Genomic DNA, 7,870 nt, shown 5'->3' on the forward strand with positions numbered 1-7,870 from the left:
CGAGGCGTTTCCCCTCCTCCATAGCCAGCCCCGGCCCTGCCCCCGGCTCGGGGCGGGGGGGCCAATGCCCCAGGGTGGAGGTCCCGCTGCTGGCACGGCTCCACGGGGGCTCGCCCCTCGCGGGGCGGGGATGAGCGGTCGTGGCTCGGCGGCTTGTGAAGCGTGTCCCTGGGCTGCGGTGCGCCAGGCGTGCGGCTGTTTCTAGGTCAGCCCAGCAGTGGGGAGAGCTCTAGCCCTGAGCCCTGAGGTGGCTGCTGCTCCGCCATCGACGCTGGGTGTGGGAAGTCCTCCGCTGGACTCCCGGCCCTGGAACGCGCCGGGGAAACACTGCAGTTATTCCCATGGGAATGGGGCGGGCGGAGGGAGCCCGTGCAGGTGTCCAGGGAGTATCCCGCCGCACGCCTCCTCCCCGGGACTCGCTGGCTCCCCCCTGAGGAGGGCAGAGGCGGGAGCGCAGGTGGAGAGGACCCGGGCGAGCTGGGCCCATTCGACGCCCCGGGGTGGCCTCCGAAGGGCCTGTGGTTGGGTGCCACGGAGCGGGAGGAGACGCCTTCCCTACGGGAGCCATTGCAACCCCCTGGCTGGGCCCGGAGCCGGGCCGTCGGCGGTGCCCCGACACGCTCCCCGGCGGGAGCTCCTCTGCCCACATTACCAAATCCTGGCGTGAGTCACCGATGTTTCGCAGCCTGGCGGAGGTCCAGCTGGGAGGGATGAACGCGGCGCCGAGGTTGGAGCCGCGCGGCGCAGGCGCCTCGTGCTCTGCAATGCCCCAGCGCGGCGCTCGGCCCCAGTGCCCGCGGCGGGGGACCCTGGGCCCAAGGGGTCACACGGCCGCTGGGGCTCTTGGGCGTCTCCCTTGTGTCCTGCTTTGGTCCATCTCTGCCTCGCGGCAGCAGGCAGGAGGAGGAAGCCGCCTGCCTCCGTGCCGATGGCTTGCGAGGCTCCGGCGCTGAGATGCCCAAGCACCACTTACACGCCCGATGCGGGGAACAGGACCTGGCCCGTGTCGTACGCGACCTGGCGGGCTTGGGGGTTTGCAAAGGGGCTCTAAAGCACTCAACTTTAGTTGCCCGCTCCCAGCCCCATCCCCACCACCGTGACCCCGTTGGGTCTCTGGTGCCCGAAAGGCAGCAAGTTGGCAGCCTCGGGCCGCTGCCCCGCACGCAGCCCGGAAAGCCCCCCCCCCAGGCCCCTCCGCCTCCCAAAAGTCACCGTCTCCCCGCGCAGCAGGGCCAGGCCGGAGATGAGGCAGGGGTCTCTCTCCCGGCGCCCAGCCTGGGGCCCAGGTTGCCCCTGCCCTGCGCCCCTGTGCGGCTTCAGCCCTGGGGGTGTCACGCCGGTGCCCGGGTGCCGGGCAGCTGGAGGACGGGCGAGCAGGGGCCCCGGGTGCTTTCCCGACCCCAGCCCCAGCCCCACGGCCTTCCCGCACGCGGGGAAGCGCTACTTCCACATCAGGCAGATGGGGAAACTGAGGCACGTGGAAGGCCCTTGCCATGCCAACAGCTCTCCCGCCCCTTCCTGCCTGGCGCAGCCGATTGGCTGAGGGGTGCTCGTTCCCATTGGCTGGCGGTGCCAGGCGTTGCAGCTTGTTCATCACCTCTCCGTGGGCCATCCCGACACGCCCGTGGGAGCGGGAGAGGAGCAACCGGAGGTGTTTAATCAGTCCGAATACAGCGTCTTGCTTGGGAATTTGGGGGGGTGGCGGGAGCAGTGGCGAGGAAACCTCCCCGGGGAAGGCGCGAATGGGCCCGTCCCGAAGAGTCCTCCGAGGGGCACAGAGAAAGAGTGGCGGGGGGAGGGTGCTTCCCACCCCCTAAAATATCAGCTGGGCCCCTGTAATTATGCCAGGATGCTCTAGGGCTTGTGGTTATTGTGTAACGAGGACACGCCTTGCCATCCACCGCCTCGCGCCACAACCTGCCGTGGCCTGCTGGGATTTCACAAGAGCACATGCCCTGTCACGCCTCTCGCCGGGGCTGGGGGCGAAGAAGGGACGCGGGTTTGGCGGGAGCCCCCCCAGGCCTGCAAGAGGCCGTGGTCAGTGGTGGCGGGGGCTGAGGCAGCCCCACGCTCAGCGCTTGGACCGGCTTGGCGTGAGCCGCCGGGCATGGAGGGCAGCGCGGCCTGCTTGAAGTCCAGACGTGGCTGTTTCTGGACCCGCTTTCCGTGAGCCCGGAAGAAGTCAGCCTTGCAATCCCCCTCGGCTGGCTGGTGCCTTTCCCCAGGTGGGGAAACTGAGGCACAGGGCAGCCACGGGACGAGTCTGAGGTCGCGTGGGGAGCGGAAGCGCGACGCGAGCCTTAGCCAGGGCGGCCGTCCCCCGCGCGAGTGCTTCGTGTGCGGTGTTTCTGGCTGGCAGAGGAGCAGGGCGTGCGCGCGCCGTGGCCCAGAGGGTCAGACAGGCGCGCGCCAGGACTCAGGACAGGAGCTGCTGGCCCTGGGGCCATTCGAGAAACGAGGGGGGATCCCCCTTCCCTCCCGGTGACGCTAGCTCCCGGCTGGCTGCGCGCGCGGGGACCACCCAGGCTCCGAGGGGAGCGAGTCGCTCGCTTCCCGCATGCGGTCTGGCCTCCGCAAGGGCTCGGGGAGCGCTGGCAGGGCTCCCCTCTTCCCCATCCAGCCGGGCGGATATGACGCGGGCTGTCCCTCTACCGGCGGGCCTCAGCCCCCAGAAGCTGCGGCCGGATGAGGGAGAGCGGAGCGCAGAGTGCCAGAAATGATTTCAGGCCTGCAAAGGACGGCCGGTGAGGAAAGGATGAAAGAAGTCAGGTTACGTGGCCCGGAGAAGAGAAGGCGGAGGAGGGATTTGGGAACGGTCTTCAGCTACCTGGAAGGCAATTACGGAGAGGATGGAGCCGGGCTGGTACAGGGGGCAGGACTAGGAGCAACGGCCTCAAGACGCAGCAGAGGGAATTGAGGCTGGAGATCGGGAGAAACTTTCTGACTCCGGGGTGGTCAGGCAACGGGACAGGCTGGGGAGTCTCCACCCTTGGAAGTTTTGCCGAGCAGGTTGGACAGACACTTCCCTGGGGTGGTTTCGTCTGGGACGATCCTGCCTCGAGCAGGGGCCTGTGCTAGATGCCACCTCCCGAGCTCTCTTCCACCTTGACTTTCCTGTCCTCCGAAGACCAGCCGCGGGGCTTTCACACCCCGTCCCTGCCACGGGGCTCGCACGGAGCATTTAAGGAGGGGAAACAATGGATCATCACAGCTTTGCGCAGGGCACTGTGAAGGCAACGGGCGACGGACGGCCGCTACCTGGAGCCGGAGATGCTGGAAGCCGCGTCGGGGCTGGGAGGCCGCGGGACGGTCGCTCCACTCCAGGCCCTTTCAAACCACAGCGTGAAGGAGCTGCCTTCGTTAGCCGTGTCCTTCCTGACGGCGCTCCCTTCAGACTCGCTGCATCAAACAAATGAACTATTCAATTTAACGCAGATTAAACGAGGGCGGGTTGGTAGTTTACGGAGCAAAACTCTTTTCATCAGAAAAGGGATTTTTGCGAAACCTTTTTTTCAGGAATAATCATCAATTTTTATCAACCATTTTTTTCCCCTTGCAAACATAAAAGGGGGTGACAGAGGCATCTTCTTTATTCTGACCATTATTGAAGCTTTTCATCTCCCAAACCCGGGATTTTTGCAAACAAGCAATGCTGATACATGTCTCTATTACTTGGGGTCAGGTGGGACTTTTACCTCTTGCTCAGATTGGCACGGGTGGGTTTTGTCTTCCTCTGTAGCAGGAGCCCGGCCCCTGCTTGGGATTTCTTGAGCGTCTATTGATGTTGCTAGCACCAGATGTCATGAAAATCGAAATGGGAATAGTTGCCATCTCCATGCTGCGGCAGCGCTCCCCGATACGCGCCAAGCGGTGCCCTTAGGAGCAGCTCTTGAGAGTCACTGGAAGGGGGAACATCTCTGAAATCGTGCACTGTGGCGGGCAGATGTGGCTGATCGATGCCACGAGATCTTTGTGGCCAGGAGGGCCCCCCATGGGTGTCCAGCCCATGGTGGAGGTGGATGCAGCACAGCCGGCCACGGACGATAGTTTTTGGTGTCCTCATTTTGCTCCTTCTGCCCATTTGTCTCAACCTGGCCGGAGGAGTTGTGCCCATGTCCCCGCTGTCCGTGGCCTGGCCCTTCCCACATGAAATGTGCTTGCCGTGGGCACAGGTGACCGTGATGACTGTGGCCTGGATCCTTCGCCAGTGAAACGCCACCATGCAGCCTCCCGGGAGCAGCCCGGGCAGGAGGAGCTGGCATGTGGCCTCCTTCCTGCTCAGCCCAGCAGCCGCCCACGCCAGCAATGGCCATAGGCACTGGAGAGGAGAAGGAGCACCTGGGCTCCATACACGTGTTTGACCCTGCTCTGACTTCACTGGTTTTAGGGGACCACGTAAGAGGGCAGCCCCAGGGGCACCCGCCTCACCCCTGTTGGGATACGAGGGGCAGAGATGGCCTGCGGTTCCCACAGCGCCTCTGCCCTGGGGTTGGAGCATGGCTTGTTGTCCGTGGAGCCGGTGTGGGCTCATCCCGAGGGGGCATCAGGTCCAAGCTGCTCCTGTGGGACCGGCCTCTTTTATTCACCCCCACGCATGGACTGTCCGGCCGGGGCTGAGCTTACGGGATGGCACGCGGAGCCATCGTCCCCCGCCAGGAGCCCTCCCGACACCGGAGCCAACCCCGCTGCGGTTTTGGGTCCATCCTTCTCGTTACATTGTACCCCCTTGGCGGCCACCACTGCCTCCACCTCCAGCCATGGGGCTGCGTGGGGCTCTGGGTGCCCCCCAGCAATGTAGAGACGCTGGATAAACCCCGCAGTGCAGCATGGACCAGCCCCAGCCGCGGCGAGGCACCTCCCGGTGAAGTGCCAGCACAGGGCACCCCTGCCCATGCAGCACCGCACACCATGCCCATAGCTGGCTGCTGCCCCATGCCTGGTCCTAGGCTCCAGGGCTGCCCTGGCAGAGCCAGGGCAGGGAGAAGCACCACCAGCGCCCGGGTCCCAGCACGGGAGGGCCCCGCCAGCCAGGCACCGCGGCCCAGCCGGCCCCTGCCTGCCCCCGCAGCTGCAGCGAAGCCTTGTCACGCCGATGGCTGGAGCCCTCCGAATGCCCGACCTTGGGCGGCTGCCCCGTCTGCTCGCGAGCCAACGTCGGCCTGTCACCTCCGGCCCCGGTTCACACCCATGGCAGCTCCCTGGTGTTTGCCCGCCCCTCGGAGTCGGCGTGGGGACCCGCCTGGGCCTGGCTCCCCCTCCCCGTGTCCTTCGAAACCCCTCGAGGCCAGAGCGCCCGGTCGGGCTGGTGCACAGGGCCTGTGGGCCGGACTCTTCTCTGGACCAGCTGCGTTTCTTTGGGAGGCCGTGTTCGCCCGGTCCGCGCCCCCCGACTCCTGCCGCCCTGCCTGGCTTTGCAGGGACCTGTGGCTGCCTCAGCTCCCAGACCAAAGACGTGCTTCAGGCCCTCGCCCCCGTGAGCTGCCACCGAGCTCAGTGCTGAGACTGGGGCCTTCCCAGGTCTCCGGGGACCCCGCTGCATGGCTCAGGCCCCCCAGCTCTGCCTGTACGGGGCAGCTGGAGGCCTCAGGGACGGCGGTAGATGAGACCGGCTTCGCGGCTGGGCCCCTGCAACGTCCCGGGGCTGGGCCCACGCTCCCTGCCGGCGGCCACCTGTGGAGCTTAGACCTACATGGGGCAGCTCTCAGCTCCCGTGAGGCCGGGGGCTGTGGGACAGATCACGGGGGGATTTGAAGGGGGCTGCAGGCCTGGCCCCGTGACACCCCTCCAGATGCATTCGGGAGGCATCAGGACCACCGCCGTCCTCTGCCCTGGAATTGCGGCTGCCTCTGGGGTGGGCACAGCTGCTGCTCGTGGACCTCACAGAGTGTGGGGGGTCAGGCCTGACCCAGGTCAAGACAGGTGTGGGCTCAGCTGGGCAGGAATCAGAGCCCAAGGGGCTAGGAGCTGCGAGGGGTAATGACGGGCAGCGACAGGCCAGGGGCACGATGCGGCTCTCGTGGCTGGCACGGCGTGCCATGGAGGGGCGTGGATCATGTCTGCAGCGCTGGACCCGGCAGCTTGCACTGTCCTGGGCACCGATGGGCGCCGTGCCAGGTGCGGACAGGCAGCGGGTGCCAGTGGGCAGCAGGAGCTGGCGCCAGCCGGGTTGCATGGGCACGGGGCAGGGGGGTGACGGGCTGGGGCAGGGACTTGACTGGTGCCGGCAGCCTTTCCCCTTGCCTTGCCCAACCTGCTGCTCTGGCTTCTGCTCCCTGCCCTGCACACCCTGTCCTATCTGCTGCTCTACTTTTGGCTGCCTTCCCCATCTGCTACTTGCTTTCTGCTCCATGGCCTGTCTGCTGCTCTGCCTTCTGCTCCAGGCCCTGTGCCCCTGTCCAGTCTCCTGCTCAGCTTTTTTCTCTCCACCTGATCTTCTGCGCCCTGCCCTACCTGCCCACCCCCTCCCTGCTCTGCCACGTGCCATTCACAGAAGCTGCCTGGTCACTGCCCCCCGTCTCCGATCCACCTGATTTATGCTCCTGTACAATATATTCCCATCTCCCGGGGGTGACTTTACCTTGGGTCGCAGGACTGACCCCCAGGACATGGCTGCACGTTGTGGGTCTGCTCCGCATTGGCACCAGCATCCAGGCAGATCCCCCGGCGCATGCTCTGGGGCTGCCCCTTGGTGCCCGTGGTCAGTTGTGGGTCTGGGTGAAAGCTCTCCCTGGGCACGTGGCCGGGGCAGCCCACTGCCCAGCGCCTGCGGGGCAGCCCCACGCGGGGCCCTGAGGCACATGAGGGGGACCAGGGGTACATGTAGCTATGTGCTGCCTGGTGCTGCCGCGCTGCACCCCAGAGGTAGCTGCATTTCAACAGGGAGAGAAGACAGCAGTTTCTTTGGGCCGCCCTGCACCAGGGAGCACCGGGGTCAGGTGTCCCCCCAGCTGTGGGGGCGAGGGAACCTACCGGCTGCTTCCACGTCCCCAGCCAAGCACCCGGGAGGTGAGAGACGGACGAGGGGCTGAACTAGGCCAGACCCGAGCCAGAGGCCTGGTGCGGCCTGACCACATTTACCGGCAGCTGCAGCTGAACCCTCCACCCACCCCCACCCTCGGCCTCCGACTCTCGCAGGCAACGGCCAGCAGTTTCGGTTCCCACCACGGCCCCGGTGCGGGCAAACAGAAAGCAGCACTGTGCTGCACCCAGGTGCCCCCGGCCCCACCTCGCTCGGGGCAGAGCTGCCCGCCAGGATGGGGAGATGCTGCACCCGGAGCCAGCCCCTGCCTGAGCCCATTGCCCCGGACCTGGGACCCAGCTTGGGCACGGGGCTTTCCACGGCACATCCGTGGACGTCGCTGAGCCCTGCCCACGGGGATGACACGGCTGTTTCCATGGTAGCTGCTGGGATGTGGGGGTGACCACAACCAGACCCTCAGGGACAGGGGCTCCAGCGGTAAATCTTCATAGCCCAGGTGTGCATATGTATGTGCACGTGTGTGCATGCGCATGCGTGCATGTGTGCGTGTGCATGGATATGTGCATGTGTGCATGTGTGTTTGTGCATGAGGATTATGGCAGGGTGGCTTGTGTGATGGGTGTGGATTGTGGTGTGTGTGTACAGGGCAAAGCCTGTGCATGCGTTTATGGCTCAGTGTGCACATGCATATTTGGTGGGGTGGTGTTTGTGTGGCTACAGTGGGGTGTGCACACTGACTGGGGGTGTGGATGGGTTGTGGGTGCATACGTGTCAGGGCATGCATGTAGATCTAGAGTCTGGTGTGTGTGTGTGTGGATGGGAGCAGAGTGCATGAGCGTGTTATATCCGTGTGCACAGGTGTGCATGCATGTGAATGAGAGCAGGGTGCAC

Source organism: Crocodylus porosus, unplaced genomic scaffold (genome assembly GCF_001723895.1).
Source record: "Crocodylus porosus isolate Cpor-Errol unplaced genomic scaffold, CroPor_comp1, whole genome shotgun sequence".
NCBI lineage: Eukaryota > Metazoa > Chordata > Crocodylia > Crocodylidae > Crocodylus > Crocodylus porosus.